The sequence below is a fragment of the Aquarana catesbeiana genome, linkage group LG07 (genome assembly GCF_042186555.1).
Source record: "Aquarana catesbeiana isolate 2022-GZ linkage group LG07, ASM4218655v1, whole genome shotgun sequence".
Lineage (NCBI taxonomy): Eukaryota > Metazoa > Chordata > Amphibia > Anura > Ranidae > Aquarana > Aquarana catesbeiana.
The window spans coordinates 240,472,707-240,499,539 of record NC_133330.1 but is presented as its reverse complement, the minus strand read 5'-3'; the positions used below and the strand labels follow the sequence as shown (position 1 = coordinate 240,499,539).

Genomic DNA, 26,833 nt, shown 5'->3' with positions numbered 1-26,833 from the left:
ATGAGGCTTAACTAGCTGTTAATGAATCCAATATGTAAAGCATTTCGTGGTACTGACGTCTGGCAACCATGGTCAAGTTTCAAAAGCAAATGTAAAAAAACAATGGGTGTGGAAAGGGGGGAGTTAATTTCTGGATTAATTGATTAATACCATACAGCTGGTACAATATTAAACAAATCACTAACACACATGGTATTGAAAAAATACTAAATGTGCCTTGGTGTGCGTTAATATAATTTACTAGAGTGTCTGAAAGTAGAAGAGTCTCTTTAGGACAAGAATTTAGTTTGGCTGTCGCTTTTAAAATACTCCTGAAAATACATTATTAAATCCACATTTAGGCACGCAAAAACATACGTATTAAATGTGCATAGATATAAATGGATCTTTAGGCTATAAGGTATTAAATCCTCTTTAATGTCAACCCAACACTTGATCTTGTTCAAGTCCCCATCAGCAGGCAATTGTTACTATATTGTTCAATTCTCCTTCTTGGCCATTTAGCGAGACAGGCTGAAGACAAGGTGCCCATCTTAGAATATGTATTTGTGGTATGAGGTATCAAGGCCCCACATCCATAAATATATTTATATCCAAAATCTATACAAAAATAATAGAAACTCAAATGATTTGTTCCACAACCATTTATTTATAAGTCCTTTAAGTTTAATGTTCATATAGAAAAGATTATAGTAATGTGATAGGTTGTGTAACCATAAAATGTCCATCCACAAATGGAAGTCTCCACAAGGGGATTAGAAGCAAAATCCAGCAGGAGCTAGAGAGTATAAAAGAGTAGAGAGGCACCTCTAAGTGTAGCAATATGATTACATTTAATGAAGGTACAACATTTACCAACTCACATGGTTGATGATTAAAACAGGCACATCTAATTATGCAGGCATCCAGGGTAAAGCTGTCCATATAGACCATCCGCAACACCTCCGGCTCTCACCGCTGTCAGTCTGCAATCGTGACTGGGAAGACTACTCTGCAGTAGAGCGATTGAACCGCTGGTGGAGCGCAGCGTGGAAGGGATGACGTCGATGGGGCTGTGGATGATGGTCTATGTACACAGCTTTACCCCGGATGCCTGCATACTTAGATGTACCTGTTTTAATCAGCAACCATATGAGTTGCTAAATGTTGTACCTTCATTAAATGTAACCATATTGCTACACTTAGAGGTGTCTCTTTTCTACTCAGTTATGAGGTGACGCTACTTGTATATCAAGACATCGCTTGTATATCAAGTCAAAATTTATTAAAAAATGTTGCTTGTCTTGCAAACGCACTCAAACCAAGTTATTCTCAAACAAAAGTTTTACTTTCTATCTATCTTTATTATATATATATATTTATATTTGGGCCCACTTCCTTGAGATTGCAGCCACCCTGGCCCAATTAGTCTTGATTTGAGCCCATTTTAGTGTTTAGAGTGTAGCTTACTTTAACAGGTACTGTTACTTTAAATATGCAGAATATGGAATCCAGAATGGACCCTTAGAAAACCTGGAATATTCTAGAACCTCTGAGAAAGCCTATATAAGGGTTGCTGGAGATGGGAATTTCCTTTTCCTGTGGCCAGAACATCAGCAAAAGAGCTCCCTCCCTCCCGCCCCAGTCGCGAGAACTGTTATGTGGTTCGGTCACCCTAAAAAACTAGGGGGGACATAATATTTCAATGTTAATATGTGTAACTGCTGCTGGAGTTATGACAACTAAGCAAATTTAGTTTTGTTCATTAAAAATGATGGTGTCATTTATGATGATAATAAAGTCTTATGAATTGTTGTTTGCCAACACTTGGCTCTATACATTTAGTATATGGATATGTAGGTATACCATCATCTAGTGATGGTTGTTTAAGGTCCCTGATAAATAAAAGTGTAGAGCAAATTTTATCAAAGGTTTAAGTTGTTTTAAAAAGGTTTTTTTGTATACAGTATGTAAACAAGTACAATGGTATGATTTTAATATATGGCCTCTGGCACTTTCAAAGTCCCATCCCATCTCATCTCAACAACTCGTGTCATAAAGGCTCTTATTGCGCTCACTGATGCCATGCCTCACACGTTTGACAAAGAATTTAAGAGTTCCTTGGGCATGAATAATAGGGAAATATGAAATTCACATATTCCGAGAACACAATTATTTCCTATTTAGTGAGAACATCTAAGAAACAAAAGAGCTTTTCACAGTTTTATAGCATGAATGACATCTCAGAACAACAGAAAATGGCTTTTTGTAATGATGGAAAATGGCCCTAAGGAAGATTTTTTTTCATTTTTTCTCCATCAGTTTGACCATAAAAGGAGGACTGAACATAGCTCCAATCAAAAAAATGCTATTATCACAGTAATTCATGGATGCATGACAAAGGTCAACAACAATGACGCCTCGAAGAAACAGGGCGACCCAAAAGGTCGCCAATGATGATGTAATGCAAACATATTAAACTGTTATAGCCAGCAGCAGTAAAAGTACAATAATGGACATTTTGTCTGTATAACTCCTACTATAGGCAACTAAAGCCAAGATTGGAAATACTGTGAATGGAACATTAAAACACACGGCGTAATATCTTGAGATATGAAACTCTGTGATATTCTATGTTTTAGAGAAATAGATGTAAAGAATACTCCCATTTAAAAATTAAACTGCGTTTAGATAAAATAAATGCTATGGCATCCATAAATAAATAGCTAGGATTTCTTTTTAAGTTTAAAGAGTAAACCCAAACACCAAGGAGTGTATTCATAAAAACAATTTGCATAGCAATTTGCCCTGGGGAAGTGCATGTAGATTTATTCTGTGCAAATAGGGCAATAAAAATTGAATGTTATTAGCTATTTCCTGTGCTGGACAAATGGTTTTCATTGCTTTAAAACAGAAAATACTGTGTATGGCCACTGGATTGTACTAAGTATCATTGGAAATGCCCATAATACTTAGTACCATCTAGTGGCCAAATGCATGCAATATTTTTTGACAGCACACGGTAATGTATGGCAACACATGTCCACGGACAAGGTGTGTTGGGATGTGAGCAAAAGAAATGAGGTTAACCTGGATCAATCACCATAATTAGTGAGTTTAGATATAGGCATATGTCAGGCAATCAACCACAGAATGAATGCGGGATACCATATGGGGATGCCCTGGTGCATACAGGAAAAACAGAGAGAATAGATGTCTCTCAAGAGGGCAAAGTAACCCAGAGGCGCTGTCTGAAAATAGAAAGCCAAATTTTATTGTACACAATATTAAATATAATACACCACACAGCTAGGTACTACAAAAAGGTATATCAAACGGGCTATGGTAGGTAACTAACACAGACCCTAAAAATTAAAAATGACAACGTTGTTGTTAAAAACAGGGGAGCCATGGCTATACATACCACATACACACACCATTCACCACTCATACACTGATGATAATGATTCAAATGAGCAAAAAGCAGCTGTTGGTAAAAATGGTGAATCACTCTTCAGAGGCGTGGTATAGCGGGAGTGTGGGTATGCGTGAATGGAGAGGGTAATGGAAGTCCATGTAGAGGGCTAATTGAGCCGAATAAAACGTTCATGAACAAGCCAGGACCATTGAGTATGAACCCAAAGGGATAAAGCAGAAAAACCGGCAGAGATTGACAAATCATGCAGATCGGCAGATTGGCAGCAGTATAGATAGCATCAGCAGACAGGGGGGTTAAGAGCAACATGGGGAGGCATATGATCAACCATCAATATGGTACTTCTCTCACCACCTGATCAGTGACCAATGTCCGCCGACCGTCGTGCTCAGCCCCAGGATATGGCTTGGAATATGAGTCCATGTAGAGCCACCTTCCTGCTTGGAAAACAATGTCCACCCTGCGCTGTATTCGCCGTACGGGATAGGCAGTTGAAGCTCAAAAGACGCCGGTAATCAGCTGTACGGTCCCAGCTGTTCTTCCATTCACAACATTGCACCTGGTTCCGGGATAGTATGCTGACGTCACGTGCTGACACGTTTCACCAACCAATAGCCGCTGGTTTCCTCAGACCAAGGAGGAGTCCGTGAATCAAGTTTAAATAGACAGGGCAATATAGTGAAATTACTAACGTTTACCACCAGATGTCATCCAAGGTCACCTCACATAATGAACATACAGCAGGGAGATGCAAATAAAAAACCCAAATGGCTATAAATGATCAATCACAATCTATTATAAGTATTAAAGATAAATAGAAACCAAGAGCGGAGTAAGCGACTAAGTATAGGCCAACAAAACAGGCAAGCAAGGTCATAAGAACCCACAGAGATCAAGATCAAATTAATATATTTGAAAATTGTTTTACAAATTACAGCAGCCGGGCAGGGCATTCATTTCTCTAGGAACGGCTGTAGGCTGCACTCAGTATTTAACCCATTTGGGATCATAGAATCCAAGTAATTCGTCCACATTTTCTCCTTCTGGAGAAGGATAGTATTATAGTCACCACGTCTAACAGGCAAACTTAGTCTGTAAATTCCTTTCACCGTCAGGCCCTTTGGATCACGATTGTGGAACTTCGCAAAATGCTGGGAAATAGGACGTTCATCATCCTTCTTTTTAATGCCAGCAATAAGTTCACCAATCCTTATGCGTAAGGCACGTTTTGTTTTACCAATGTAATTTTTATTGCATGGGCATGTCAGCATGTATATAACCCGAGTTGTTGTGCAATTGATGAACTGTTTTATTTTGAAGTCTTTTCCACCGCGTGGATTGGCGAACACATTGGTCTGATGTACATATTTGCAAATTTTGCAATGTCCACATGCGTGCATACCAGAAGGGGGCTTAGAGTTAGTAAGCCAGTTTTGGCTGGTTGTCCGTGTGTATTCAGAGTGAACCAGGAGGTCACCAAGATTCCATGACCTTCTGGCTGTCATGAGTGGTCTGGTGCTCACGAGGTTGGTAATCAGTGGGGCAGATTTTAAAATATGCCAGTGTTTATCAAGGATCCCTTGTAGTGCTTTCCACTGAGAACCATACCTAGTGATGATCCTAGGGAAGTTCTGCGCATTACTTTCCTGGCACAAAGGTTTAGATGTAGCAAGGAGTTCTTCACGTTCTCTTAAGGAGGCTTTTTCTGTGCCTTTCTAAGAGAACGATGGGAATAGCCTCTTTGTCTGAAACTTTTGTACATTTCACGTGCCTCTTTATGAAAGTCTTTCTCCTCAGTGCAGTTCCGCCTAATCCGCAGGAACTGTCCTGTGGGTATCCCACTAATCAAAGACTTAGGGTGATGGCTTTGTGCCAAGAGTAACGTATTGGCAGCTGTCTTTTTCCTTAAAGTACTTGTAATGAGTCTATTTCCCGATCTACCAATCTGTAGGTCAAGAAAAAAGGAAATGCAGCTCACAAACACTCTTGCTCTGGAATGACACCGCCCTAGTAAGAACTGGTTCCAGGTGCTGGCTTTGCTGGTTTGCAGTGAGGTAGAAAGAAATCCTGGATAGCCGCAGACTGGGATAAGGACATCTTTATTTCAATAAAATCCAACAATACAGTCAATTGCAGAGACGTACAGGGTGGTAGACCACTAACGCGTTTCACATCATTTGGATGCTTATTCGTAGCTCAATCTGTAGGTCAAGGAAGGGAAGCTTCTCAATATGGTGTGAGTAGGTCAGGCGTATATTCCTATCATTAGCATTTAATTCGGACATAAATTCCATTAGTTGTTTGACTGATCCCTTCCACACCATAAAGACGTCATCGATGTACAACAAGGAGTGGCCAAGGTACATCGGGACCTGGGGAAAATCAGCTGGGAGTGGTTGGGCCCTAACAATTTAACTATTACCGAAAGACAAGCTCATTATGATCTAGAAAACGCACCAAATCTGGTAATTAAAAAAAAGTGATAAGGGGGGGAATGTGGTTCTTTTTGTGAGAAACTCTATGAGGAAGAAACCTTACGATTGCTTAATGATAGGTCCACTTACCAAAAACTTCCATCCTCACCTTTCCCTGCTTTGGTAAAAACTCTTAATAAAAAACTAAAGCTGGGGATGGAAGCAGGCCTACTTACCAGGAAAGAATATTCCTTCCTTAGAGTTGAAGAAATGAATATTCCCACCTTCTACACAATAACAAAACTGCATAAATCACTTACTCGTCCACCAGGCAGACCTATTGTTTCTGCCATCAAAGGCCCACTGGAAAAAAATGGTAAATATGTGGACTCTATGATAAAGCATTTAGTTAATAAACTTCCCTACTTTGTACGTGATAGTCGAGATGTTCTTGCCAGATTGTTGCAGTTTGTACTCCCAGAGGATACTCTTTTGGTGGGGATTGATGTGGAGAGTCTGTACACATCAATACCCCACCACTGGGGTCTTAAAGCCACCTTGTCCTTTCTGGACTATCATCACCTATTACAGGGTGCTCAAAATGAATTTATCAGTGAACTTCTGGAATTTATACTTAAAAACAACTCCTTCCAATTCATGGACAATTACTACCAACAGGTGAGAGGCACAAGTATGGGGGCTCCCTGGGCGCCCTCCTATGCGTGCCTCCACCTGGGCCTTTGGGAAGAAGAGGTGGTCTATAAGTCCTCGATGTACCTTGGCCATTCCTTGTTGTGGTTAAGGTACATTGATGACGTCTTTATGGTGTGGAAGGGATCAGTTGAACAACTTATGGAATTTATGTCCGAATTAAATGCTAATGATAGGAATATACGCCTGACTTACTCACACCATACTGAGAAGCTTCCCTTCCTTGACCTACAGATTGGTAGATCGGGAAATAGATTAATCACAAGTACTTTTAGGAAAAAGACAGCAGCCAATACGTTACTCTTAGCACAAAGCCATCACCCTAAGTCTTTGATTAGTGGGATACCCACAGGACAGTTCCTGCAGATTAGGCAGAACTGCACTGAGGAGAAAGACTTTCATAAAGAGGCACGTGAAATGTACAAAAGGTTCAGACAAAGAGGCTATTCCCATCGTTCTCTTAGAAAGGCACAGAAAAAAGACTCCTTAAGAGAGCACGATTAACTCCTTGCTACATCTAAACCTTTGTGCCAGGAAAGTAATGCGCAGAACTTCCCTAGGATCATCACTAGGTATGCTTCTCAGTGGAATGCAGTACAAGGGATCCTTGATAAACACTGGCATATTTTAAAATCTGCCCCACTGATTACCAACCTCGTGAGCGCCAGACCACTCATGACAGCCAGAAGGTCATGGAATCTTGGTGACCTCCTGGTTCACTCTGCATACACACGGACAACCAGCCAAAACTGGCTTACTAACTCTAAGCTCCCTTCTGGTATGCACGCATGTGGACATTGCAAAATTTGCAAATATGTATATCAGACCAATGTGTTCGCCAATCCACGCGGTGGAAAAGACTTCAAAATAAAACAGTTCATCAATTGCACAACAACTCGGGTTATATACATGCTGACATGCCCATGCAATAAAAATTACATTGGTAAAACAAAACATGCCTTACGCATAAGGATTGGTGAACATATTGCTGGCATTAAAAAGAAGGACAATGAATGTCCTATTTCCCAGCATTTTGCGAAGTTCCACAATCGTGATCCAAAGGGCCTGACGGTGAAAGGAATTTACAGACTAAGTTCGCCTGTTAGACGTGGTGACTATGATACTATCCTTCTCCAGAAGGAGAAAATGTGGACGTATTACTTGGATTCTATGATCCCAAATGGGTTAAATAGTGCAGCCTACAGCCGTTCCTAGAGAAATGAATGCCCTGCCCGGCTGCTGTAATTTGTAAAACAATATTCAAGTATATGAATTTGATCTTGATCTCTGTGGGTTCTTATGACCTTGCTTGCCTGTTTTGTTGGCCTATACTTAGTCACTTACTCCGCTCTTGGTTTCTATTTATCTTTAATACTTATAATAGATTGTGATTGATCATTTATAGCCATTTGGGTTTTTTATTTGCATTTCCCTGCTGTATGTTCATTATGTGAGGTGACCTTGGATGACATCTGGTGGTAAACGTTAGTAATTTCACTATATTGCCCTGTCTATTTAAACTTGATCCACGGACTCCACCTTGCTCTGAGGAAACCAGCGGCTATTGGCTGGTGAAACACGTCAACACGTGACGTCAGCACGCTATCCCGGAACCACGTGCAATGTTGTGAATGGAAGAACAGCTGGGACCGTACAGCTGATTACCGGCGTCTTTTGAGCTTCAACTGCCTATCCTGTACGGCGAATACAGCGCAGGGTGGACATTGTTTTCTAACTAACGGTCGGCGGACGTTGGTCACTGATCAGGTGGTGAGAGAAGTACCATATTGATGGTTGATCATATGCCTCCCCATGTTGTTCTTAACCCCCCTGTCTGCTGATGCTATCTATACTGCTGCCAATCTGCCGATCTGCATGATTTGTCAATCTCTGCCGGTTTTTCAGCTTTATCCCTTTGGGTTCATACTCAATGGTCCTGGTTTGTTCATGAACGTTTTATTCGGCTCAATTAGCCCTCTACATGGACTTCCATTACCCTCTCCATTCACACATACCCACACTCTCGCTATACCACGCCTCTGAAGAGTGATTCACCATTTTTACCAACAGCTGCTTTTTGCTCATTTGAATCATTATCATCAGTGTATGAGTGGTGAATGCTGTGTGTATGTGGTATGTATAGCCGTGGCTCCCCTGTTTTTAACAACAACATTGTCATTTTTAATTTTTAGGGTCTGTGTTAGTTACCTACCATAGCCCGTTTGATATACCTTTTTGTAGTACCTAGCTGTGTGGTGTATTATATTTAATATTGTGTACAATACAATTTGGCTTTCAATTTTCAGACAGCGCCTCTGGGTTTCTTTGCCCTCTTGAGAGACATCTATTCTCTCTGTTTTTCCCGTGTTGGGATGTGATTTAAATGAATGGCACCACATCGCACTAATGTACATAGGGTGTGCTGCCAGTAAGTGTGCATTACTGTAACATCATGAACGGGCCCTAATACAAATCCTCTGGCAGATAAAACGGCTTTCAGATATGTATTTCATCTGTGTATTTAGCTGTTTCCCTAGAGTTCATCTTCAATTATAGTCCAAATAGGAACTTCTGCTTCCCCGCCTCTCCCTGAAAGTCATAAAAGGTGGAAATTCCCATGCAGAAACCAATACAATTGTACTGCACAAACCTACCTACACATTTTGGCAAACAAATCTCTCCTGCCCCAATGATGGTGAGCGAGACTGCCTATTAACATGGCGCATCGACAGTTTGATGTTGGAGTGGGCAGGCCAAGGTGCCATTTTCCTAGCTGAAGACAGTATTGCAGATCAGAGCTTTTCTGACTTTAAGGGTCCCTTGGAGTGCTCCAGAAAGAAGATGAAACTATGTACAGGCACCTGGATATGACAACTACTGTGTGCATATGGTGGATTACCTTACAGATAATGCCAATATTTGATTGTATAGTATACTGTACAATATTCAAGCCATCTTTTAGTTAAAGGCTAAGTTAAAGTATGACTAAAAGGCAAAACTTTTTTTTTCAATATATTTTGCTTCACAAATTTGTGTGTCATCCTTGCGCACGGGCTATGCTAATATTCTCTGCATCGTTCTAATTTTAGTATATGTCCTGCCGAAGCAAGGACAAGGCAAACCTATTTTTTCAGTTTTGCAGAGTAGAGAGGCATTTGAATAACAGTCAGGTATTTATTGCTGTCTGTGCCCCCATTAGGCAAATTCACTTTCTCTTTTTGTCATGTTTATCACAAAAAGATAGGAAATCCCAAAATTGTGGTAGTCCCCAGGACAGTAATAAAGGGGATATCTTCCCATTGGGACTCTAGTTTTGGTGACTCTGGTGACAACCAGGGATTTCCTCACTTTGGAGGGATTTTGTCATTTCCTGTTTTGGCTACGGGATAGGAAATGAAAGGAAACCTCCTCAATGGGACAGAGAAAAAAAAAACTTGAGAAAAAACCCATCAGGTCCTACAGTCTTCCCCTACTATTTCTAAAATTAAATTAAAAAAATGTTTTGTCTTAATAAGAGAAGTATGGTCAAACTTTTTTGGGGGAAACTTCTCTTCTGGGTCACTGGAGTGCACTTACTTGTGCTCTCCTGTGACCAAGAATCAGCTGCCAGCAGGTTTTAGCCATGTCACAGAGCTGGTCCAGGCTCTGGAAGGATTCCAACCATATTTTTGGGACCCATCCAAATCTCTGACTGACCTCTGGATCTCAGTCTCCTGCTCCCTCTCAAGTGAGCACTGAAGGGACAGAACGGAGAGCGGTGATTGAGAGGCACCGCTCTCTGCTCATATCTAATCAAGAACTTAGCCGTTGCGTGATCGCTCCGTTCTCTGTCTTAGAGTCAGCAGGGGACTGCTGCAGCATTGGTTCTACTTTAAAGCAAGTATGTGTTTTGCTTATTTTGGGCAGTTAGGAGTATTTAATGTACAACATGCTGTATACTATACAATGCAGAGGCGAGGAGTAAAGCGCAGAACACAGAGACTTCTTGGTATGGAGAAACATGTGATTCACCCCATGTGACATGGGCGGCACAGTGGTATAGTGGGTAGCACTCTCGCCTAGCAGTAAAAAGGGTCGCTGGTTCGTAACCCAACCACACTACCTGCCTGGCGTTTGCATGTTCTCCCTGTGCCTGCGTGGGTTTCCTCCGGGTACTCCAGTTTCCTCCCACACTCCAAAGACATGCTGGTAGGTTAATTGGCTTCTGTCTAAATTGGCCCTAGTATATGAATGTGAGTAAGGGATATTAGATTGTAAGCTCATTCATGGTAGGGACTGATGTGAATGTACAATGTATATGTAAAGCGCTGCATAAATTGACAGTGCTATATAAGTACCTTAAATAATAATAATAATGTGACAGCACTGGGCCAATCAGTGATGTCACACGGGAGTCTAGAGCCTTGTGTAAATGATGATTCAAGTGACCTGTAGCTTGCATGGAGCTTTCCTTTTGCTCCTAATGGCAGGGTAATAAAAGGAAGGAGAGTATATGAGTCTATGGAAGTCCATATTAAGTGAACCTGTTGCTTTGATCTGGATGGGCACTGTCACGGAACGTCCCACACTCCGCTTGAGTGCTTCCGTCATATACCACTTCCTCCCAGTCTGTATACAGATATCCCAACCTCTCTGAGCACAACACAAGGTGACACTTGCTTGTTGCTACCAAGAACTCACTTTATTCAGAACCAGAATACAGTCTTATATACACAGGAGAAGATTACTCTAACAATACAAACGTAACTTAATTAACATGAGCTAATTATCTAATCCTTTATACAGCCTAGGTGACTGAGACATGACCTTTCACCCAGACTTGTGGTCACCGAGCTTCACACAGTTATATCAGCACAATAGCAGTCGTCCCGTCTCCTACATTGTATAGAGGACAATGTCATTAGCTCATTCAATTAACATAAACACAGGTTGATGACACCAGCATCTCCTCACAGGATGTGTCCCAACAGAATGAATCCATTGAAAATCCAGGGCCCATAATCAAAAGGCAACAGGCTTGCATACAGTCCTCTCCAACAGCCTCTGTTCTGGCTAGGTCTGTGACATTTCTCCCCTTTCGGCAGGAAACTAACACAGGAGGAGACCCCAGACGGGTTGACTCCGAAGTTAGTCCATAGTTCCAGTCCTCTACTGCCTGTACCCACACAGTACCCCAAACAAATTGTTCCAAACAGAGTATTACTCACCCAGCCAACCTCTGCCTCTCTCAGAGAACATATCTGCCGCTGGGGAGAGGCCTGGACTGGCTCTTCTCCCTGGAATCCTTTCTGCCGCTGGAGAGAAGACAGGGTGTCTGGGCTCACTCTGTCATGCTGTTGGGGATCGGGGCCCACTGCCCAGCATCCCTGGGGTATACAGGTGGAGACTGAAGTCCCATCCACCTTCACAGGAAATCCATCCTCTGTTAGTTGAGGGCAGAGTCCAGCAGTCCTCGGCCCTGTTGCCAGCCCTTCTGCTGGAAACCCCACACCATCTGTTCCGGCTAACTGTTGGAGAGGGAGGCCGACTGCCCCGCCTCCCTGGAACTCTGTAGTTGTTGCCGGTGCTGGGCAGAGGTTGGTAGCACTCTGCCCTGTTGCCAGCACTTCTGCTGGGAACTCCGCATCCTCTGCTCCGGCTAACTGTTGGGGCAGGAGGCTGGCTTCCTCCACTCCCAAACTGTGTAGCTGCCATTGGGGAGGTGAGCCGGCTGCTTCCTTTTCCATTCCCTCATCTGGCTGCTGGGACAACATGTCGATGGTACTGTCTCCCAGGTACATGGATCTTTGCTGGGGAGGAAAGCCCACTTCCTCCACCCTGGCCAACTGTTGGGGAGGGACAACACACACCTCCTCTCCCTTCTCCAACTGTATCTGCTGCTGGGAAGTGATTGCCATCTTCTCAGCCTGAGCCTCCACAATTGCTGCAGGTGTGGGGCAGAGGTCTTGGACCCTCTGTCCGGTTGCCAGCACTTCTGCTGGGGGTTTGCCAGGTGGTTCCTCCTCTACAGAAATGTCTATTAAATCCCCAGTCTCTGGAATTGGTAAAAGTGTGGGACAGAGGTCTTGGACCCTCTGTTCAGTTACCAGATCTTCAGCTGGAGAAGTTTGTTTTAACTCCATAGATGCTGCTGGCAGAAAATCACATGTCCCTGTCAGTGTTGTGGGAGAAAGGCCGACTACCTCTTCTCTAGGAAGGCTGAAGCCACTGTTGGTGCTGGGCAGAACACAGTGAACTTTGGCCCTGATAGCAGCTCTTCTGCTGGAGGCTCATCAGGTTGTTCTTCCTCAGCAGAAAAGTCTATCAAATCCCATGTCTCTGCAACTGATGTCTGGGGATAGAGGTTCACCATCTCCTGTCCATGGAACCCAGAAGATGCTATCATTTCTGGGCAGAGGTTAGCAGAGCTCTGCCCTGTTGTCAGCACTTCAGGTTTGGGGACGGAAATCTCCGGATTTTCCACTGCCGATTCTCTGGCATGCTGCTGAACTTGTTCTAGCAGTTTCCTGTATGCCCTTTCCAGATGCTGTTCCTTCCTTAGCAAATGGTCCAGATCAGGTTTGAGCTCTGAGACCCCTGCAAGACCGAGCATAGATTCTCTACAGTCTCTCAGGTCCTCAAGGTCAGGTTCCCCTTCATCGCCAAACATAAAAAGATCTGTAAGGCTCTCCCACAGCAATCCAGGGCCGCCAAAGTCATATCCCTCCGGAGAGCATTCTGTTGTCTCCCCTAAATATCCCTCCTCTGCGTGCCATTGCAGAGCCCGATAACGATTGTCCAGCTCTATCTCCTGCTGGACCAACCTGTCCAACTCAGTCACCCATTGCTCCTGGGGCTGCTCTCCCAGGAATGCCATCCGCAATGCCCGTTGCTCACTGGCCCGTTGCTCTTGGGTTGGAAAGCACTTGCCCTGTTTTATACCAGCGAGACGGAGGGCTGCAATCCAGAGCTCCACCCGAATTTGCTGCCTAAGCTCCAGGTATTCATCCTCAGACACAGTCCTGGTGTATGTTGAAAGGATGATCCGCAGCAGCCCCGGGAATTCTGATGCCAGGTCCATATCTCCGCTGGGGTGACTGAAGTCTGCTATGCTGATCTTGGATCCAGTTGGAGGTTTGGATGTCCCAGACTTCAGGAAGCTTTCCCGCTGCTTGCCACCAATGTCACGGAACGTCCCACACTCCGCTTGAGTACTTCCGTCATATACCACTTCCTCCCAGTCTGTATACAGATATCCCAACCTCTCTGAGCACAACACAAGGCAACACTTGCTTGTTGCTACCAAGAACTCACTTTATTCAGAACCAGAATACAGTCTTATATACACAGGAGAAGATTACTCTAACAATACAAACGTAACTTAATTAACATGAGCTAATTATCTAATCCTTTATACAGCCTAGGTGACTGAGACATGACCTTTCGCCCAGACTTGTGGTCACCGAGCTTCACACAGTTATATCAGCACAATAGCAGTCGTCCCGTCTCCTACATTGTATAGAGGACAATGTCATTAGCTCATTTAATTAACATAAACACAGGTTGATGACACCAGCATCTCCTCACAGGATGTGTCCCAACAGAATGAATCCATTGAAAATCCAGGGCCCATAATCAAAAGGCAACAGGCTTGCATACAGTCCTCTCCAACAGCCTCTGTTCTGGCTAGGTCTGTGACAGGCACAAATTCCCCTTAAAGTGTAATGAGAAAAGAATTGGGCCTACCATTGCTGACCTTTCTTATGAGAATTAGGTCCCTGGTTGTCATTCTGATGCTTTGGTTTTATTGCTTTCTGCATCTCTGGCCTAAAACATAGAGACTAGGAATTCTGACACTAGTTTAAAGCATACTTCTAGGCCTGTGACTCAACAGTAATAACGCCCTTAGGTTGCCATCGCTCAAAAATCTTACTTGTGCCACCTCCGGGCTTGGGCTGCAAGAGACTTCACTGTGCCCGAATTACATGTATGAGAAAGGACAGTTGCACTCTAATGACATCATCTTTAATAAGCTTTATTGAAAGTGGGACATTAATACATAAAAGACAAAAGTGTCCCGTGCATAGTGTTCATAGACTGCTCTTCTCTAATGCTTTTCCACAGAACCAAGCCCTGTGGAAGGGGTGAAACTTATCAGTGGATGGCAGTCTATGGGCAAAACTGTTGTACTCCCTGAGTCCATGTTCAGCTTTCAATAAAGCTTATTAAGAATGATGTCATCTGAGTGCGATTGTCCATTCTTGTGCATCAAAAGTATTAGTTTTTTCCCATGACAGAGTCATTTTAAAGTTATTCTAAAGGAAATAATAAAAAATAAATAAACATGTCATACTTACCTGCTCTATGCAATGGTTTTTCACAGAGCAGCCTCAATCTACTTCTTCTTGGGTCGCCCCCCACTTTCTCCTCATTGGCTCACTGGCTGTGATTGACAGCAGCCAATGGCTCCTGCTGCTGTGTGAGCCAATAAGGAGAGAAAGACCCATTAGAGCTGCTGCTCTCATGCATATCACTGGATCAAGATGGGGCTTTGGTAAGTATAAGGCAGGCTGGGGGTGGGGGAACTGCACCCAGAAGGTTTTTGTTATCTTAATGCATGGAATGCATTAAGGTTAAAACATTGAGCCTTTAGAACCACTTAAGCATTACTTGTGCTGGCCAGCCAACAACATTGTTTTTGCAAACCACAGCCGGATCATGTAGAAGATGCACATGTTCACCAAGAGACACATGTGTGTTACTCACCATGGTTTTCATTAGACTTTTACATGAAAGTATAGACAGACTGGTTCATGTCTATGTGACAGCATAGTACACTGTGAGACATTGTTACAGGTTTATGTCAGCTCAGTTTTATTATGCAGACAGATAATTAGAAGTCTCAAGGCCAACTCTATTGTGCTCTGGGACAACTAACATTGTATCTAACCCTGTGTAGAAATATGCTGGCATTGCCAGTTGGCTGGGTGGATGTACATTTTGCGTCATCCTTCTCAATGTAGAAGAGTCTCAGACATTCTGAATACACCCCAAGGCTGGAAAGTTCTAGCCAGTTCTTGAAAGAGTTATCCTTTCTACAACACAATATGGAAGTGTGCCACCACAAGACACTATTATTAAAGTGTTGCAATCAAAAGCTCACCATTTAGGAACTTTCAATAAAAAAAAAAAAAAAAGAAAGAGAGCCTTTCAGCCAGATTTCAATAGGCGTCAACTGAGGAAGGAATTTTAAAATCAGTCACCGGATAAGTTCTGACAATGCCACATGAAGAAACATCCTGAGCATCTAACACAACATCTTTATCTACAAATAATGAACTGGGAGGAAAGCTGTATGAAAGTTAAGAGGAAAAAGAATGCACAGCATTCATCTGACCCCACACTTCAGCGAAAGTCAGATAAACCTCCCTAATGTCAGTTCAGATTAAAAGAAAACCACAGAGTTTTTACAGAGAGACATGATTAAAGTTGAACTGCAGGCAGATGTACAAGAAATTACAAACTATTGCAGTGTTGTATTCAATAATACATTAAATGTATATATTTTTTTAAATGCAAGCAGTGTAAGTTCCTGAATTTGTTCTGGCATAAGCCTCTTGCAGTGCCTATACAACAGAGCTCAGAATAAGTGAGACAAAAGCAGCACAAGTAGTCAAGCACACTGATAAGAGGCGATAACAGAGTGACAGAACATAAACCTCAGTTTTCTGTTTATTCTTTCACTGTCCAGACACAGGTTGTGGGTGAGAAGGAACCCTTTAAATATAAGGCCCTTAGGGTTAGGGGTTTTTTTTCACCTCTACTTTTCCATTTTACTGGTTTTGGAAAACAACAAATACAATCGCATACTTAAGGAATTGATTCCGGATGGCTGCACTTCGAATAATCCCTTTTTTTGAAGTTTCATATGACAAGTGGTTGACAGATGGAGCAGGGAACAAAGAGGTAGATGCGTTTCACGCAAATGTTAGTGCTTAGTCATTACCTTGTCTTTTTTCTTTTTTTGTTACAATCGCATACATGTTTAACAAAAGTATAGTGTACACCTTTGGTAGTTAAAGTGGTAGATAAAGTGGAACTTCACCCAAAAGGGGAAATTACACCTCTTCCTGCTTTCCCCCCCCCCCTCCTTCCTCTGCTACATTTGGAATATTTTTTCTTTTGGGGGTACAGGTACTTGCGCCAAAGTCCGGTTGGATTGCCACAGCGGATCCTCCGGAAGTTCTCTCCCCCCCCGCCCGCAGCTTTCTGGGACTTGAACCATTTACAAAATGCAAAGGGGCTTGAGCACAAGCAGTGGGTAGCTGGCTAGGAAGCTGCATGGAGTTACAGCTGGCTGCCTACAGTTAACATCCCAGCGCCAGGGACCTGAAGACCAGAAAAGAACCAGCTCAGGTTCGAGACCCCTAGACAAGTGAGTGTCTGTTTATTAAAAGTCAGCAGCTACAGTACAGGCTTGTAGCTGCTGACTTAACATTTTTGCAGAATTGACTGAAGCTCTTCTTTAAACAACACATTATTTTATAGAAGTCTATACATCTGAGGAAAAAGAGGAATAAGCATTGAGGAAAGAGGGACAGAGAGATTTGGTTCCAAAAGAGGGACAATCCCTCCATATGATAAACAATTGGGAGCAATGCATGTATACACAGCGTGCTCTAAAGCAGAAGTAGGTAGCCAAAGTCAGAGCAGTGCATGTCATGTACAGATTTGAAATATAGTCAGAACTTGTGGGCATTTGCATTAAAAAGATCATAGTTGCTTACACAGTCAACACTTTTTTTTCCCAACAAAAAAGCAGTGATGGCAAAAACAACACAAAGTCACAAGAGAAAGGGTTAAGTATCACATCTCTTTTAGCTATGGTGAGGCCAAAGCACGCTGCACTGAGAGTTCCAAGTTCTCAGATGGCTTATTTAGTCAGACAGCCGAGATACGGCGAAATTGTAAACGGCCTGAAACTCCTCCCAAGAACTAGAAAGGGTCACGATTTCATAGAAAAACAAAATTTACTCAATCCTTACTCATTCTGTTCTGTCCTTCCAATACACATAAATATTTAACAACGAGAGAGCCAACAGCGAAAAACAGCTTCATTATAATTCCTTTCTTCTGAATCACCTACGCAAAGCTGCGTTGGTACACGAGATCCAAGTTCTGGGCTCTGTGCAGACACATGTATGCTAGTAGTAACTCAACAGCACAAACTATTTCCAGCAACAATCCTACACTAATGTGAGCACACAAATAAGAAAAAAAGCTTGGGCAAATCTGGGACCAGACCTTTTTATTTAAAAGAGACACACACTATTTTTTATTTTTTTTTTGTATAAAGATCCGAGAGGGTCCACTGCTTCTCATAAAGGGGTTCTCCATTTTAAAATAAATAGGGAACCCACATCTCTGTAACCTAAAGAGGCCCCCATTACAACACATCTTCTGAAAGTTGGGTTATCAGTTCTCAGATTTGGCAAACCTGAAGAGCCAGGCAAACAATACACCAAAAAAATATTAACTGCACCTGCAGCATTCTTTTTATTCTATTTCAATCAATCAACATACAATGTACAAATCATTAGTAAGACCTCATCTGGAATATGCAGTTCAGTTTTGGGCACCAGTTCTCAAAAAGGATATCAGGGAACTGGAGAAAGTGCAGAGAAGAGCAACCAAACTGATAAGAGGCATGGAGGAGCTCAGCTATGAGGAAAGAGTAGAGGAACTGAATTTATTCTCTCTTGAGAAGAGGAGATTAAAGGGGGGAAATGATCAACATGAATAAATATATAAGTGGTCCATATAGTGAACTTGGTGTTGAGTTATTCACTTTATGGTCAACACTGGAGGACAAGGGGGCACTCTTTACGTCTAGAGGAAAAGAGATTTCATCTCCAAATACGGAAAGGTTTCTTCACAGTAAGAGCTGTGAAAATGTGGAATAGACTCCCTCCAAAGGTGGTTCTGGCCAGCTCAGTAGATTGCTTTAAGAAAGGCCTGGATTCTTTCCTAAATGTACACAATATAACTGGGTACTAACATTTATAGGTAATGTTGATCCAGGGAAAATCCGATTGCCTCTCTGGGATCAGGCAGGAATTTCTTCCCCTGCTGTAGCAAATTGGATCCTGCTTTTCTGGGGTTTTTTTTTTTTCGCCTTCCTCTGGATCAACTGTGGGTATAAGATTGGGTATATGGGATTGTATGATATTTTTTATTTTATTTTTTATTTTTCTTTATGGTTGAACTAGATGGACTTGTGTCTTTTTTCAACCTGACTAACTAACTGAGTAACAGTTGTCCATAGGTTTGTACCTTAAAGGCAAAAAAAACCCAACTTTCGGATAGTGTCGGAACGTACCGCTACATTATCCCATTGGCCCATCACTACGAAAGGGTGACTCGCAGGCCAATAGGAATGTACAGGAGGCAGAAGGAGGTGGTTGAGCCCCATCACTATCAGGAAGTCTTGAAGTTTGCCAGTCAGAATGGTCCAGTGTTTGGCTGTAACTGACAGATTTTTGGAGGCTGCTGCAGGTATGTTCCTTAAAGGTTAGCTACCAAATTTTGGAATAAGCTGTTGACTAAGAGAGCAGCAATATGTCTGAACAGATGGCCTGCTGTACCTATGTGTGATACTGTGAGGGTTGATTTACTAAAGGCAAATAGGGTGTTCACTTTGCAAGGGAAGTTGAACTTTACAAGGAATACCCAATCATGTACCAGAAAAATCAAATCAAAATTAATCGAATTTAAATAAAATGTAAATAATTGGCCGATGGAATTCAGTAGAGCATTTACTAAGCTCTGAGGAAAATTCCCTTGCAAACTGCATAATCTACTGTATTTCTGTATTTGCCTTTAGTAAATCAACTCTTGTGACTGCTGATACCAGAGTGGTGAAGGCATGGAACCCTCACATTTCACTTTTTTTTTTTTAATTATTCATATAGCGCCAAATTATTAGGCAGTTTTAACAGAGTATAGATCCATTCCATCACCATAAAACCATTTACTACCCTCTATAATGTCATGTTTAGAGGTTTTGTAGCCCAATTTTATAAGCACGAACAGCCAGACTGTTTCACAAGGAAGCTAAAGGGATCATTTAAATATGAATCCGTCTGACACGTTTAGAGGACGAGTGGTTCTTTAAATGTTGGGTATAACCACTGTAAATCATATCTTACACCTGTCCTGGTTTTGGCAGCGCCGTTTTAGTTTTCAAAAGCCGGGGCTCTTTGAAACACAGACTGCACATTGCACAAGCTAGTCCCAGAGCAGTGAAAGTGAAAGTGATCCACTTCACTGCATGTCATTTCACAAAGCACAGCTAGAACATATAATATGGGATTCAACTTGAGGATTTAGCTGACAGATCTGCCCTACAGAAAGTAAAGTTTTACAACTGTTCTCTTTGGAGTGGTGGAGAGCTATCAAAAAAGGCAGCAGAAACAGGCTGGTGTAATGGCTTTCTTTTACTGCAGTTACACGAAAAAGCTCGATCACCTACCTGCTATCAGCCTGTGATTAAACAGAAGACAGATGAAGTCATCACTCTGCTCACTCCTCCTTCTAGAATCTTTCTTAGCAGCACATGTGCATGCAGGGGCCCTTTACATTCTGATCAGCAGGGGATCTGCTCAAAGATCCACTGCTGATTAGAGCACAGTGGGGCAGATGACAGGTCCGTATCCGCTCAGTTTCTGCAGAGCGGATACAGACAGACCCGCTCTGTTCTATGGGTGGCCGGGAGTAAACGACTTCACTGTATGTTTACACCTGTCTGTCTCCAATCTGGTCTGTCGTAAAAGAAGAGGATGCAGTCTTCCTTCATTTTTTTATAGAGGGCTTGATTGGATCCGGAAGTAGGCAGGGGGTAAACTGACATAAGTACTTTTACACTGGCCGGTCCATAGGAATGCATGGACCATCCGATCTGTTCCGCCTGAAAAACAGACAGGGGGCCCTGATCGAATCGTCTGTGTGAAACGACCGGCATCATTTCTTTTCCCAGAGTCTGAGATTTACTGTAGAAGATGTTACAAAATGATATCAAGAGAGATATGGACACTTACACTGATTGTGCTTGAAAATACTACATTAAAGTGGTTGTAAACCCTTACATATACCTAGTGAAACGGTGATACACAGAGATGAAACAAATCCTCCTACATACGCTGTACCTGTTTATCTGTAGTCTTCTCTTCTCTACATCTGTTTAAATACTTCTCGCCTGCCCTATAGCAAAATGATGGGCAGGAAGTGGTTCAGTTATCCTGACTGGGCATCATATGACGTGCAGCAGAATATGCCAAGATTGCGCGCCCTAGGGGGCGCACAGTGCGGCGATCGCTGTTGTGGTGTGTCAGTCTGACACAACGCAACACCGATCTCGGTAAAGATCCTCTGACGGAGTCTCACAGACTCGCGTCTGTCAGACGCGAGTGAGGAAAAGCCAATAAATGGCTCTTCCGGTTTACACTGTGATCAGCCATGATTGGACGCGGCTGATCACGCGATAATGACAGAAGGCTTACATGGCTGATCACAGTGTAAACAGGAAGAGACAGTTATCGTCTTTTCCTCACTCGCGTCTGACAGACGCAAGTAGAGGAGAGCCGATCGTCTGCTCTACTGACAGGGGGGTCTGTGCTGATTGTTTATCAGCGCAGCCCCCCCGCGGATGCCCGCCCAGGACCACCAGGGATGCCACCAGGAATGCCCACAAAGGATGCCCACCAGGTATGCCACCCTGGACCACCAGGGATATGCCAATCAGTGCCCAGGCAGATGCCAAACAGTGCCCAGGCAGATGCCAACCAGGCATCAGCAATGCCTGCCAGTGCCATCAGTGATGCCTCAGTGCCATCAGTGCCACCCATCAGTGCCACCTATCAGTGCACATCAGTGCCCATTAATGCCCATCAGTGCCGCCTATCAGTGACACTCATAAGTACCCATCAGTGCAGCCTTTTAGTGCCCAGTGTCACCTATCAGTGCCCACCAGTGCCACCTATGAGTGCATAGTGTCGCCTATTAATGCCCATAAGTGCTGCATATCAGTGCCACCTATCAGTGCCCATCAGTGCTGCCTATCAGTGCCCACCGTCAGTGCCACATCATCGGTGCCGCCTTATCAGTGCAGCCTCATCAGTGCCCATCAGTGAAGGAGAAAACTTACTTATTTACAAAATTTTATAACAGAAACAAAAAAACTTTATTTTTTTCCACATTTTTGGTCTTTTTTTATTTGTTTAGCAAAAAATAAAAACTGCAGAGGTGATCAAATACCACCAAAAGAAAGCTCTATTTGTGGGAACAAAATGATAAAAATGTTGTTTAGGTACAGTGTAGTATGACCGCGCAATTGTCAATTAAAAAGTGACAGCTCTGAAAGCTGAAAATTGGCCTGGGCAGGAAGGGGGCAAAGAGTCAGGTATTGAAGTGGTTACAGTCCAGAATTTACACAGTTTTTCTGAAATCCCAAAGGCAGGGGACCATTATTTGATATCACGCACTGCACAGCTCAGAGAGGAGAGCTGAGTGTAATTTGAGACCTGAGTATAGGGAAGGGACACAGCCACCTGTACACAATCTTATAGGCAAACATGCACAGCTGAGGCTGTCAATCACAAACTATGTGCTGGAGGCCCCCTCCCCCTTCCATCCCAAATTGGCACAACCTGTCAAAAGAGACTCATGTAGATAGCAGAGGAAGGAGACTGCAGACAGAAATCATATTCAGTGCTTTTGATTGAGGCAAATACACACTATAGAAGGATATGCTTTGTTCATATTTCACGTCATAGGTTTACAAGCACTTTAACTAGTGTTTTTTAGACATGTAATTGAGCTCTAAGGGCCCATTCAAATGAGTGATTAGCTTCTTTGCCAGCTGATGAAGTTTTGCCCCATGCAGATACTGTGGGTGGTTAGCTGTGGCCAAATATGTACCCTGCATACCTCCCAACAATTTGAGATGGGAATGAGGGACACCCACTAACAAAAACGTATGTAGGCATAGGGCACGCCCCCTGCCACACCCCCTTAAAGGAGAATTAACAGAAGAACATTCAATTAAATCCACAAGGGCTTTTTATACCACTACTACAGGCATACCCCACTTTTAAGTACACAATGGGGTTTATTTACTAAAGCTGAAAAGTGCAAAATCAGGCTCACTTCTGCATAGAAACCAATGAGCTTCTAACCCCAGCTTGTTCAATTAAGCTTTGGTAATAAAACCTGGAAGCTCATTGGTTTCTATGCAAAAGTGAGCCTGATTTTGCACTTTCCAGCTTTAGTAAATAAACCCCATTGTGTACTTAAAAGCGGGGTATGCCTGTATTCCTTTATATTGGCTTTTAAAATGTACAAATGCAGCAATTTAGAATTTGTATAAAAGGTTTAGCACTGGGAAACACTTTTTGAAAGATAAAAAGTGCATTTTATATACAAGTATATAGATCAGACCAAAATGAGGGGGAAAGATGGGCATTGCTTCAATTCAGGGACAGTCCCTCCAAATCAGGGACAGTTGGGAGCTATGACCCTGTACAAATCAATAACTGGAGTTGCTGCTGTCCCCATGTAACTGCTTATTTTTGAGCAGTTACATGCAATTAGGAACTCTGATCGGCCCTGGATGCAGAAAGTTTGCACCCAGGGCTGGGGTTTCTGGCCATAGCTAATCAACCAGTTTGTATATGGCCATAGCACAGAGTGCTGCTGCGTCCAGATAAGGCATTTAGGCAACCTATCCACCCATCTGAATAAGACTTAAACGTCTACAGTATTTTTTTTTTGTAATTCTAATATTATCTCTTTTCACTCCATATCCAAGACTCTTATATTATCTCCATTCACTCCAAGCTTGGACTCTTAACAACTGAATCTGTGTCCAGTTTAGTCACACAGGATTAGAGAGTACATAAATCCAGCTGTTTGGCAGGCATACCTATAGGATGAGGCCCACTTGTTTTTTTGGAGAATTCTAAGTCTACATTCTCGCGTATGTGTACAAGTTGGGGTGTGCACTATGAAAAGTAAAGAATGAATAAGTAGGGATGATTTCCATTTATTGTTGTAAAAGTAACCTAAAACATCTGTGCAGGGATTCCTATGGTTTTTAGTTGCTAGGATGTGTCTATGTGTTTGAAGATTCAGTGCGAACGGATTACCCAGCTAATTTGGATAAGTACAGTGTTTATCAAAACATTTTGTTTAATAATTTTTAATGGATGAACACTTGATTGTGGATACAAAAGTGATTTATGTTAAAAGCAGTGTAGAGTTGTACAGTATATACCAGTGATGGGGAACCTTGGCACCCCAGATGTTTGGGAACTACATTTCCCATGATGCTCATGCACTCTGCAGTGTAGTTGAGCATCATGGGAAATGTAGTTCCAAAACATCTGGAGTGCCCAGGTTCGCCATCACTGGTATATATGGTCTTTATTTGACCAAGCCTAAAAAAATGAACATTTTTAAAATATATTAAAATGTATTTTTTTTCCGATTTCAGGCTACATGCTTTCACAACTATTTATAAAGGAGAAGTACAGCCAAAGTTCTTTTAGCCATACTTTTCCTGTGGGTCACAGGAGCGGTCTTAGTTCTGCACTCCTGTGAACCAAATTCAGTCAACAGTGGGCAAAAGTTTGCTGTCGGCTGACATCACAGAGCCGGTCCAGGCTCTGCATGGATCCCGACAATAAAGTTGGGATTCACCCAGATGCATGACTGGCAGCTCCAGTGAGCTCTCGGATCACTGAAGACCGAAAACTGAGCAATCAACAGTTTTTGATTGCTCAGTTCTTGGTGTAGACCGGGCAGGGGACAGCTGCAGCCATCTAGGTGTGGATGATTGATTTTTTTTTTTACATTCCCGCACTTCTCTTTTAATGCTTAACTATAGGCAGATATAAAAGACACAAAATAATGCAGCTCAATAATTAATATTTCTTTTTATAATGCAAACAGTGTAAGTACCTGAATTTGATCTAGTATCAGCCCCTTTGCAGTCCCTGTACAGCAGGGCTGAAGCATGAGAGCACTAATCAGAACATGGAGCCAATCAGTTCATGTCCTTACAAGAGGAATTATTACTATTATTATTATACAGGATTTATACAGCGCCAACAGTTTATGTAGCGCTTTACAACTTGAGGGTAGACAGTACAAATACAATACACTTTAATACAGTAGGAATCAGAGGGCCCTGGAATGTTTATAGGAGGAGAAAGCAGTGACTGAGATGAGTTCATCATCGTACTGCTTCTCTTTTCACTGTCACGTTCATGTTAAATGATGGCTATGAGGATGAGGACATCTGGCTGCAGAAAAAAGTACTACAAGAAAAATTCCTGGATTGAAGGAGAATATTGCAGCAACAGTTTACTGAGCTATTAAAGTGGATGTAAACCCGAAAAAAAAAAAATATATATATATATATATATATATTTTGATGTCATAATGTAGAGTATACGATTTCCTATCATTTGAGCCCAGTCTTGCCACACAGAGTTAATCCATCTCTGAGCAATCCTCTTTTATTGTTCAGTGAGATAAATCTTGACAAACAGAGAAAAACTTTGTCAAATCCTCCCCCTTGCTGTGAGTGACAGATGATTTACATATCTTGTGCACTAGCCTAAGACACAGGCATTATTTTTTAATTCCCTCCCCCACTCCTTTCTTCAGCAGCTCTGCAAGGATTGGCTGTTCCACACCTCAGCATGATTTGGCATGCTGAAGTCATGTGGTTACTTTCCTGTCTTTTCACTGGATGTTAGAGATCATAGCAGAAGTTCAGTGTTAGAAATACACAGGAGAAAATGCATATTGACAAGGGGAGTGTAGAGGTGGGCGGGGAATCTACTGACATCACGACTCCACCCACGAGCTCCAGACAACAGACCCACCCACAGAATATGCAGTTTTTCGGGTCTAATAACGGACAGAGGGGAGACATTTGACAGGTGAAGATACATGCAGGAGGCATGTATATCCTTATAGATAATCCCTATGGCAGTAGTAGAAAGGATGACATTGGGTTTACATCCACTTTAATGTTCATTCTGTAATTTTTGTCTGGTGTACTGCCTTAAAGTGTATATAAAGTCTAACAATTAATTACCTTATTAGTTCCACATTTCGTCTGTTAAATATACAGTTGAAAGTCTTTAATTATATCTGTTCGATACGTGCGAGAAGAAACTTTATCCAGCCAGATATCTTGTAAACTGATAACTGCCTGTACACTCTGCCTCCTGCTATCTCAGTACAGAACACCTCCACTGTTATGGAAAAGATAAGGATGTGTTATGTAATCCTAACGCACTCCCTGCCCTAGGGTGACAACGCTGCTCAATACGGTCTGACAGAAAAAGTTAATGGCAGGATTGCCGGGTTAAAGAGGGGAAAGAAATGTGAAAAAAACAAATGCAGCCACTGTATCTAAAGACAGGTAAGGTGCAATACTAATTTTTGCTTTTAGGTTTAGATACGCTTTAAAGAAATTGTAAAGGCAGAAGGTTTTTTTTTTAATCTTAATGCATTCTATGCAAAACCTTTTGTGTGTAGCAGCCCCCCCCCCCCAGCACCCTCCTAATTACCTAACTGAGCCCCGTCTCTCACCAGCGATGTCCACAATCCCCTAAGCCATCCAGGACACTCCTGATTGGCTGAGACAGGGCAGCGGCGCCATTGGCTCCCACAGCTGTCAAAGTCAGTCAGCCAATCAGGGGAGAAAGGGGGTAGGGCCAGGTCGGGGCTCCGTGTCTAAATGGATACATGGAGCTCTGACTCGGCTTGGGTGCCCCCTGTAGCAAGCTGCTGGCTAAGGGGGAGGGAGAGGCTAAGAGCAGGGAAGAGGGACCCGATAAGAGGAAAATCCAGGCTGCCCTGTGCAGAACCAACTGCACACAGGAGGTAAGTATAACAGGTTTGTTATTTAAAAAAAAAATAAAATATGAGCCTTTACAATTACTTTTATTTACTGAAAAAAAAAAGTCTGTTGTTTATAGAACTGAATAGCTCAAGCTTCACACACACAGCTAAATGAGTCAGAGAGTGACTCACTCCTCCCCCTGCATTCCCCTCCTTGTCTGCTCTATTTAGGGCATGGGTGTTCAGCCTGTCCCCCCCCCCCCCGGCTGTTTTGGAACTACAAGTCCCATCATGACTCAGCCTTTGGGAGTCATGCTTGTAACTGTTAGCCTTGCAATGCCTCATGGGACTTGTAGTTCGGCAACAGCTGGAGGGCCACAGGTTGAGCACCCCTGGTTTA

General features: G+C 42.6%; 1 protein-coding gene and 1 non-coding gene across 7 annotated transcripts in view; both read right to left on the bottom strand.

Moving 5' to 3' along the window:
* TGFBR3 (transforming growth factor beta receptor 3) overlaps positions 1–26,833 on the bottom strand; it is a 325,007-nt gene that overhangs the window by 235,913 nt on the left and 62,261 nt on the right. The window lies entirely within an intron of this gene.
* On the bottom strand, positions 9,547–9,653 carry LOC141104032 (U6 spliceosomal RNA). Its single transcript, XR_012235421.1, has one exon. It is a non-coding gene; the product is annotated as a U6 spliceosomal RNA (small nuclear RNA).